Source organism: Mus musculus, chromosome 9 (genome assembly GCF_000001635.26).
Source record: "Mus musculus strain C57BL/6J chromosome 9, GRCm38.p6 C57BL/6J".
NCBI lineage: Eukaryota > Metazoa > Chordata > Mammalia > Rodentia > Muridae > Mus > Mus musculus.
The window spans coordinates 20,449,781-20,460,744 of NC_000075.6; the positions used below are offsets into that span (position 1 = coordinate 20,449,781).

General features: G+C 41.7%; 1 protein-coding gene across 13 annotated transcripts in view; it reads right to left on the bottom strand.

Moving 5' to 3' along the window:
* The window catches only part of Zfp26 (zinc finger protein 26), a 31,852-nt gene extending 21,463 nt beyond the window's left edge, over nt 1-10,389 (bottom strand). For 2 of the 13 annotated variants that reach the window (XM_030244255.1, XM_017313287.2), the window contains exons 1-2: nt 10,165-10,377; nt 9,767-9,881 (exon numbers count right to left, since the gene is read on the bottom strand). The gene's annotated coding sequence lies outside the window, so the exon portion shown is untranslated. Of the gene's footprint in view, nt 1-9,766; nt 9,882-10,125 lie in introns of all 13 variants that reach the window. The other 11 variants (XM_030244253.1, XM_011242455.3, NM_011753.3 and 8 more) reach the window with 10 other exon arrangements.
* Nucleotides 10,390-10,964: the final 575 nt, after the last annotated feature.

The following is a 10,964-nucleotide window of genomic DNA, read 5'->3' on the forward strand; positions in this document are numbered from 1 at the left end:
GTCAAGTTGACACAAAACTAGGCAGTACACCTACCAAACCAAAAGAAGCCAAATATGCCGAGATAGTGACTCCTCAAGGGAAAAAGATGAAGTGACATATAAAGACTAGCCCACAAGACCTGACTTCTCAAGACTCTGAAAACCAGAAAGACCTGGATGAACGTTCTACAAATTCTGAGAGACCACAGATGTCAGCCCAGACTACTATATCCAGCAGAACTACCAATCATATTAGACAAAGAAAGAAAAATATTCCACAATAAAACCAAATTTAAGCAATTTCTATCTAACAACTCAGGGCACTGAGAAAAAAAAAAAAAAAAAAAAAAAAACTTGAATGTGAAGAAATTACACTCAAGAAAACACCAGAATAAACTACCTAGACACAGACTAATAGAATGGATTAGAAAATAGAATCTCTCCTCCTGCTGCATCAAAGAAACACATCTTTTTTTTTTAAAGATTTATTTATTTATTATATGTAAGTACATTGTAGCTGTCTTCAGACACTCCAGAAGAGGGAGTCAGATCTCGTTAGGGATGGTTGTGAGCCACCATGTGGTTGCTGGGATTTGAACTCTGGACCTTCAGAAGAGCAGTCGGGTGCTCTAACCCACTGAGCCACCTCACCAGCCCAAAGAAACACATCTTACCATCAAGGATAGACATCATATCAGGGTAAAGGGTATAAAAGGGAATGCCAATTGTTGTTCCACCTATAGGGTTACAGACCCCGTCAGCTCCGTGGGTACTTTCTCTAGCTCCTCTATTGGGGACCCTGTTCCATCCAATAGATGAATGTGAACATCCACTTCTGTATTTGCCAGGCACTGGCAACACATAGCCTCATAAGAGACAGCTATATCAGGGTCCTTTCAGCATAATCTTGCTGGCATATGCAATAGTGGTGTCTGCATTTGGTGGCTGATTATGGGATGGATCCCCAGGTGGGGCAGTCTCTGGATGGTCCATCCTTTCGTCTTAGCTTCAAACTTTTGTCTCTGTAACTCCTTCCATGGGTATTTTGTTCCCTATTCTAAGGAGGAATAAAGTACCCCCAGAGCTCTTGTCTCTAGCTGCATATGTAGCAGAAGATGGCCTAGTCGGCCATCATTGGGAAAAGAGGCCCCTTGGTATTGCAAACTTTATATGCCCCAGTACAGGGGAACACCAGGGCCAAGAAATGGGAGTGAGTGGGTAGGGGAGCAGGGCAGGGGAGGGTACAGGGGACTTTTGGGATAGCATTTGAAGTATAAATGAAGAAAATATCTAATAAAATTTTTTTTTTTAAAAAGGAGGAAGAGGAGGAGGAGGACAATGACAGGAAGTAAGGTATGGGTAGTTAGGTAAGGGTGGTCTTTCAAGGAATTGAGCAGCGTGAGTATACTGTATAAAATTTCCAAAGAATTAATAAAAATATTATAAATACAAAAAAAAAAAAAAAAAGGAATGCCAAGCAAATGGACACAAGAAGCACATAGAAGGGCTGGAGAGATGGTTCAGCGGTTAAGAGCACTGATTGATCTTCCAGAGGTCCTGAGTTCAATTCCCAGCAACCACATAGTGGCTCACAACCATCTGTAATGGAATCCAATGCCCTCTTCTGGTGTGTCATGTAGATTTTAATACTTGACAAAAGATTTCAAAACTAATCAGAAGATAGGGAAGGACACTACATACTCATTAAAGGTAAAACACACCAAGAGGATAATGCAATTCTAAACAATTATACACCAAACACAAGGGCACCCAAGCTTGTAACAGAAGCACTACTACAGGTAAAATTACATATTGACCCTCACACTGGTAGTGGTGATTTCAAACCCTACTCTCATCAATATAGGCCATCCAGGTGAAAAGTAAACAGAGAAATGCTGAGGTCAAATGAACCTAGCAAACATGTACAAAACAGTTCACCCAAACACACAAACGAATACAATTTCTTCTCAGCAGCTCATTGAACTTTCTCCAAAACTTGACAAGATATAAAAAAAAAAAAAAATGCAAACACTCTGACTACCATGGATTAAAGCCAGACATCAACAACAGAAAGTTTACAACTCATGGAGACTAAACAAATCAAAAAAAAAAAAAAAAAAAAAAAAAAGGGCAAGAAAAAACAAAAAACTTTAGAATATAATGAAAATAAAAACACAACATACCCAAATCTATGGGATAGAAGAAGGCAGTTCTAAGAGGTAAGTGCATAGCACTATCTACATAAAAAAAAATAAAAATAAAAATAAAAAAACCACCTGGAGAGTTCAATTGCATCCCAGTCCACAAAGCAAGTTTCAGGACTACTAGAAAGAGATGATGCCTCAAAAAAATAGAGACAGACAGACAGACAAACAGATAGACATTGTATTAGTAAATTAGTAATACACCTGAAAGCCTTAGGAAGAAAAGAAAAAAAGAAAGAAATTACACCCAAAAAGAATAGAGGCCAAACTCTGGGTTATAACAGAAATAACAACAAAAACAATACAAAGAATCAATGAAACAATAATTTGCTCTTTGAGAAAAAATTAAAAATCAACAAGACTAGGAACCCCTAGCCAAATTAACTAAAAAATGAAGAGGAAATCCAAATTAATAAAATTAGACATGAAAAGACAGGCATTACAATTTAGTCTCAAACCTGGGACAAACTGTTAACTGAGGTGCCTATTAACATATCAAGTAAACCACCAGGTTCTCCCAGCATCCTTCAGTCCCTTTACAGGTTCTCCTGGCTGGCAAACCCAGCCCACCTATCCTGAACTCATTCCGGCCCAGTTATAAGGCTGGGCTTCCCTCCCCCACCAGCTCCTCTGGCCCCTATATAACTCAGCCATTAACTACACTAGTCTCTTGGCCAAGGCTGCCCCTTTTGGTTTGTGGCTCCTCTCTTGGCTTTTCCTCCCTCTCTCCTCACATGGCCCTGCTCAGTCTGGCCATGTTCACTCGGGCCCCTCCAGCCTGTTTCTTCCTTATAGCTATACTAAAAATAAAGCTCAACCACTTAGGAGCAGGCATGTCCTCCTTTTTGTTTCTTTTTTACACTCAATTACAACAGACACTGACAAAATCTGGAAAACAGTTTAAAAAAAAAAAAAAAAAACACGTTTTAAAAAGCTGTAATCCACCAAACTGGAAAATACAAAGAAATGGATGAATTTCTTCATATTATGACATACAGAAGTTAAACCAAGATCAAATAAGCAATTTAAACAAACCAAGATCCAAGAAGTTGTAACTAAAAGACTCCCAACCACAAGAGCCCAGGACCAGATGGATCCAGTGCAGAATTATACCAAACTGAATTCAAAGAATTAATGCTAATATTCCTCATATTATTCCACAAAATAGAAACTGAGGGCATTTTTTCTAATTCCTTTTATGAGGCCAGTTACCCTGATACCAAAACAATGCACCAGCCTCTCAAAAAAAAAAAAAATTTTTTTAAAAACTTACAGACCAATCCCTTATGAACATAGGTGCAAATATTCAATAACATATTGGCAAACCAAATTCAAGAATGCATCAAAAAGACTGTTTAATACCAGCAGCTGGGAGATAGAGGCAGAGAGACTTCAAGAACAGCCTGGTCTGGCTGGAGAGACGGCTCAGCAGTTAAGAACACCAACTGCTCTTCCAAAGGTCCTGAGTTCAAATCCCAACAAACACATGGTGGCTCACAACCATCCGTAACAAGATCTGACTCCTCTTCTGGAGTGTCTGAAGACAGCTACAGTGTACTTACTTACAATAATTAAATAAATCTTAAAAAAAAAAAAAAAAAGAACAGCCTGGTCTATACAGTGAGTCCTAGGATAACCAGGACTACACAGAGTCCCTCTCTTAAAAAACAAAATTATCTAACTTGATTAAGTAGGCCTCATCCTAGAGATACAGGGATGGCTTAACATATACAAATCAATAGACATCACCATAAAGAGATTGAAAGATAAAAACCACATTATCGTCTCCTCAGATGAAGGATGAGGTCTTGAACACATCCATCCTTCACGCAGAAGCCCTGGAGAGCAGAGATACAAACACTATTGATGTGGATAGCACCCAAGGTTGCTTGGATTTTGATGCTAATTCCACTTTCTCAGGAGGGCAAAGGACAAGGAGCAAATCAAGCACACACGTGACTTCTTGTGAACCTTCTCCCCACCTCAACTTATAAAGTAAAGGCTAGAGCCGGTGATTAGGCAGTGGAAGGGAAGGTGGAGCTGAAAAGTCTGGGAGAGGAGAGGAGAAGGAAGGAAAATGGAGGAAGAGGAAGGCGACCCAGATTCCGAGTGGCTTTAAGTAGCCACAGGTACCTATGAATATCATAAAAGGATAGAATAATTGGGATAACTTGCCTAATCTAGGTGGGCAGCTTGTATCATTATCAATTGGCTCTGAAATTAACTGTGTGGGCATCTTGTGAATTGAGTTTTTATAGATATATAAATCTGACTGATTATAAGCTTCTAGAGTTTTGATTTACTGGGTTAAGGGGATTTGTGACAACTAGCCGCAGAGGGTAGATGGCTGAGAAGGTACAAGTGGTTCTGAGGCAGGCGAACCGCATAGGGCTAGCCTAGAGGTAGAGAGACTGCAGGCAGAGAGTAGCTGGGTATAGCGCAGGATGGTGCCATAGCTACTAGTGTCTCCTGACCACCAGAGGACTTAGATTTAATATGGCTTACAAGATTAGGATTCTAGCTGATGCACCCACAGCGATTGAGTTACTACTGATTCTGAACTAAGTTTGTGTGGTATTTTCCTTCAACTGGATTCCAGAGAGAAAGGTACAGCAGCAAACTGGGGGTTTGTCAGAAGTGCACCACAAAAGGCCAAGGGAGTTTTGAAGCATGGGGCTGATGTGATAGCGACCTGCCAGTGGGAACTTAAGAGAACTGGGTGGAGAGATTTTGGAGCTCTGAGTCTCCACAAGATGAGAACAGGCCAGCCACTGCCTGCCATTGCCTGGCCAGCCACCCCATTGGTGCAATGCCAGCAATAGTGTGGATTCTTTTTTTAATATTTCCCGTAACAAGATATAACAAAAGCAACTTACAGCATGCCTGCAGCTAATGACAAGTTAAACTGAGAGAAATATAAGTAATTCCTCTCAAATCAGAAACAAAGCAAGATTGTCCACTCTCTCCACAGATATTCAATCTTACTTCAAGTCTTATCTAGAGCAAAAGACAACAGAAGGAGACCAAGGGGAGACAGATATAAAAGAAAGTCAAAGTATCTTTATTTGCAGATAATACTTTATACATAAAAGACCTTAAAACTCCACCAGGAAACTTCTAAAGCTAATAAATTTTCAAAGTATCAGGATACAAAATTAATACAAAAATCAGTAGCCTTTATATAACTGACTGAGAAAGCAATCAGGAAAGCAATACCTTTCACAGTAGCATCAAAAAACAACAATAACAAAAACTGGAAGAAGTCTAACACAGCAAGTACCTGAGTTCTAAAACCTAAAGATATTGAAGAAAAAAAAACTGAAGATGCTAAAAGACTGAATGATCCCTCATGAATCAGAAGGATCAATAGAGTAAAAAGAGCCATCCCATCAAAAGCCATTTACAGATTCGACACAATTTCCATTAAAATCTCAATGCAACTTTTTCACAGAAAGTGAAAAAACAATTCTCAACTTCACATGGAAACACAAAGGAAAATCCTGGATAGCTAAAACTACCCTGAGTGATAAAGAAGCTGCTGGAAGGATCACCATTCCATATTTCAAGTGGTACTGCAGAGCTATAGCAATGAAAACTCCATGGCATGGGCATAAGACACACAAATCAATGGACTTGAAGACATGGACGTAAGTTCGCATACCTATGGACACTCAGTTTTGACAAAGAAACCAAAACATACACTAGAAAAAAGACAAGATGTTCGATAAATAGTGCTGGTTAAACAAGATGGCTGCATATAGAAAAATACATTATGTCCATATGTATCATCCTGCAAAAAAATCACTTCCAAATGGATTAAGGACCTTAAGATATGGCCAGATACGTTGATTGTAATAGAAGAACTTTCATTATTAGAAATAATAAGGAATAATAAGAGAGAATAGGCTTTACCTCATTGAGACAAGAAAAGACTTTCTGAATAGGACACTGCTATTACAGTCACTGAGACTAACAATAAATGGGGCTTCATGAAACTGAAAAGCTTCTGGCAGGGAGCAGCTACAGAGTGAGGAAAGACTGACCCAGGGTTCCTATTACAGAACTAAAAGGTAATGGGCCATCAGGAAGCCACCCATCTGGGTGTGCAGCCTCTGTGGGCGTACAGGTGCTTTCCGCGCCTTTTGTTTTGCTCTGGCTCTGCATTATTTTGGTTTGTTTATTGGTCCTTTTGCTTTCTAAAGAGAGAAAGGGGTGGAGTGGTGGGAAATCTAGGAGGAAACAGGGAAACTCTTAGGCAATGGTTCAGTAATTTATTAATGACTTGGAAGATCTCAGAATTTGTTGCTCAGAGCAATAAGTACTGAAATGATTGCTTCAACTTTTGCCAGGTATGTATTTCTGGTTAGGTCCTTACCCTTTACTTTACTAGAGACATTCTGGCTAGGGATGAAAAGTTAAAACATTCCACGGGTGTATCGCACATGGTACTCAGCACAGCCATCCGTGTGTCTCAAGAAATCCCATTATAGTCTCTCGATTCATTCCTGAAGCAGCCACAGTTGCTGGTAAGAGATGCTCTCCTCTAGCACCCTGACATCTACCAAAGGAAGGGAAAGAGGAAGCACAAGATGGTCCGAACATGCCTCTAAAACTAAGTCCCTTTGGATTTCAACACGTAAGTAAAGTTTGTGAGTGTACAACATGCTCCCTCCATGTAGTGGATATTCTCATTTAATGTAGTGGATATTCTCATTTAAATGAGAATATCCCCCATAGACTCACATAGTTAGGTACTTGGTCCCCAGCTGGTTTATCTATAATGAGCTAAGTACCTGACTCCCAAAATGTGAAGTAGGGTTTCTTGAAAGTTGTGAAAATTATTTTCTACTCTGATTGAGACTTTACTTGAAGTGTAACTTTCAACAGACTTGTATTCTACATAAATACAGGCATCTTCACTGAATTACATGTTCACTAAATAGGGCTGACAGCCATCAGATTGCTAGTAAGTTTCTCGATTGTCATCAACAATCTACTCCAAACCCTGGAGTGCACAATGAGAAAGACCAAACAGCTTAGGACCTAATTTCCCTTCCTGTTCTTTCCACTGCTTAGGATCAACAATCTACTCCAAACCCTGGAGTGCACAATGAGAAAGACCAAACAGCTTAGGACCTAATTTCCCTTCCTGTTCTTTCCACTGCTTAGGATCAGTATGAGCACCAGACGGTGTCTTGTTCAGTGTTGGCCTACTACCATCCCAATTCTTACAGCCTATAGCAAGTGTGCTCCACTCCACTGTGATTCAATGAATCTAGGCTTTCTCAGCCATACATTAACATTTTTGTTCCCATTAATTTGACAGTTTTTCTTGTTGGAGGCATTTCATTCTGTTGTCCCAGCTAGCCCGGATCTCAAGGATTCAAGCTATCATCTTCCTCAGGCTCAGACTCAGTCACTGCTGTGACTTTAGTAAGATGTAGCCATAGGAGTTGGATCTTAAAGTTCACAAAGTTTCACATATGCTCATCTTACAATGGTTGAGCTTGGTACATGGATAGAAAGAGATCACATTAAGCAAGTAACCCAACAAATCTATGTTTTCACTAATGAAATCTAGATTTTTCTTTTTAAAGGCCAGACATGGTGGTTCACGCATGCAGGTAATCGTAGCACTAGGGAGGCTGAAACAGGACTGCACTAAAGACACCCTGGGCTACACAGTGAGGACCAGGCTAGCCTAGACTACAGACCTTGTCTCAAAAATGAATAAATAAAATAGTCATAATGGAGATGGAAAGATGGTTCAGAAATTAATAGCACTGGCTGTTCTCTCAAAGGACCAGGATTCAATTTCTAGCATCCACATAGCAGCTCATGACAATCTGTAACTTCAGTTACAGGGGATATTATACCCTCTTCTTGCCTCCAAGGAAACTCTACTCAGAGGGTGTACAGGCCTATACTCAGACAAAATACCCCATACATACAAATTTGTTTAAAACATAGCAATAAAAGAATTTTAAAAGTAGAGCCTGGCAAAGTGATTGCTGTGTTTACAGAAAAACAGAGTAGTTTCCAGCACCAACAACGGGTGACTCAAAACTACCTCTAAGTCCAGCTTCAGGTGACCACGCCATTCTGGCCTCTAAGGAAAGGCATGCATGCATACATACGTCTTTTTAAAAATATATTTCCTAATGTTTTGCCTGCATGTATATATGTGCCCACCTGAGAGGCTGATGGCCCTAGAGGCCAAAAGAGGGTGTCCAATCCTGTGGAACTGGAATTACAGAGGGTTGTGAGCCATCTTATAAACCCAGGTCATCTGCAAGAGCAACAAGCGCTCTAAAAGCAGAGCCATCTCTCTCCAGCCCCAATAAACCTATATGAGGGAGTATCTGACAAAAGGGAAGATAAGAAGAGGCAACAGAGTACACGATCGAAATATACAATGTGCATGCATGAACATATAATGAAACCCATTTTTTCCTGCAATTAAACAAAAGGTAAAAATTTTAAGTTTTCCTGAAACATGCTACCCAACCAGGAGAAAAGCATTATGTTCAAATATCATACGACTTTAGAAAAATACTGTTTGGCTTCAGACGGAGACAAGGGACTGAGGTACATATCATACACACCAAAGCAGACCTGGCCTCCAGGTTCTCCCAGAATCCCTCAGTTCCTACCTGGCATTCCCTGCCCAACCCTGAACTTTCCAGGCCAGGGACTGGGCTGCCCTTCCCACAAAGGCTCTTCCCTATATAAACCAAACACTTTGGTCTCCCCTTTCTTGTGTTTTCTTTCTCTCTTTCTCTCTCTCTCTCCTTCCCTCCCCCCCCCCCCCACTTTCTTTCTCTGCCCACAGATGCCTTTTCTCCTGCCCACCCCCCAATCCCCACTCCACACAATGACTTCCCCGGCCTCTATCCTTGGGGCCAATGTACTCACCAGAGAGCAGCGTCCCAATAAACCTGCTCTAATATTCTAATCTGGCTTGAATTGGCTCATTTCACCAGTGGAGAAATAACATATCAAATAAAGCCTCACCCATTCCTTAACAGAGTTCTATTATTTATTTAAGGGGGGGGGGGCGCACATGACTGCAAGTGCCTAGAGACTCTGGTCTCCCCATTCCCAGATAGCTGGAATTACAGGCTGTTACACGCCACTAACATGGGTGCTGGGAACTAAAATCTGATCCTCTAGAAATGACATGTGGTCTCTTAATCACTAATCCATCTCTCCAGTCCCAAGTTTCAGTTTTTCATGAGCCATCCCTTGAGTGCCAAACTCCCTATTTTTCCCTTGTTAATACTTTATTGTTGGGATGAAGGGAAGGGGTAAGGGATGGTTTGTGGTCTGCAAACAGATAAATATGCATGGCCTGAGCATTTAACACTTTCTCAAAATGGATGCATGAGGTTTGGGGGAGAGAGAGAGAGGGGAGAGGAGAAAGGGAGAGTGCAAGAGAGGGATGGAGGGAAGAAGGGAGGGAGAGAGAGAGAGAAACAGAAAGAACTAATGAAATGCATCGGTTTCCACGAAAGCAACTAAATTCTAATAGTTGATAGTGAGAGAGACTGTGGAGGAAATGAGAACGGACAGAAGCTCCTCACCCTGGGACTTTCCTGCTCCATCAAATTCCACCCACTGCTCACAATGAAGCGGGATGGCCAGGTTCCTGGAGCGATGGGGCGCGAAGACAGATTCCAACGGCCGAAATCCTTCTTTCTGGAAGGCAAAAATTTTGTACGATTACCTTAAAGGCGTTCGAGGCAGCAAGGGCTACATTCGAAGGCACGGGGAGCTCAAATATCGTTCCGATGAAATGGCCCCCGGCCGGGACCTGAGAAGTGCAGGGCCCTAGCCTCTGAGAAGCAACGGGGCGAGACTCGCGGCCTGGGAACCAGCGGAGTCGCCATGGAGGCCACACCCAGGCCTCACTCCCCACCTCCGCCACCGCCCATCCCCTTACCTAGCCTCACCAGAACCCGCCCAGCCGGCCTGCTACTACCGAGAAAAAGAGAAGGGGGCCGCACGAAGCCACACCGGAAGAGACGGAGGCGAGCTGCGGTTCACTTCCGTTTACCGTGTCCGAGTCCTTCCGGAATTGAAATTTCGGTTCCCCGGAATTGGATGCCGATTGATTCTGAAGCGGAGGTTAAAAGCCCAGTCAAAGAATGAAATTGAAGTTTGAACAAGATTTCTGAGCGAGAACGGCCTTCTCGATTGGCCAATCCCAGTGCAAAGTTAAACACACACCGGGAAGTACGGGGTCTCAGGAGGCTCACAAACCTTTCCTTCCCTACCTCCTCTTGGTTCCTGTACTTCCTGGGCAGATGCACTGCCAGGTCTGTGAACCAGCCTATAGCTTCCATTTAACCACTTCAGTCTTTACTCTCTGGATACCATGCTAAATTCTAATCGTTGGTAGTGAAACGAGCTAGAAAGATGGGGAAAATGAAGAGGACATGAAAAAAGAAAGCCTCACACCCTGAGACTTTCTGATGAAAAATTTAAAATGTGAACACAACTGATACAGCCAAAAATTGCATATACAGAGGGAAAAAATGTGTGTTTTCATAAAGATATCTCAAATAAGATGTTAAAAGCAAATATCAGTGCATGGCAGCACACCCCTGCAATCACAGCACGCAGAGGCAGAGACAGGCAATCTTCTTGATTCGAGGACTGCTAGATCCACAAAATAAGTTTCAAGCCAGCCAGGACTGCAAAGTGAAAACTCATCTCAAAACAAAATGAAAATAGTAAGGCGACAAATTCTACTTACTTAGGGCCAAAATGTCAATAGTC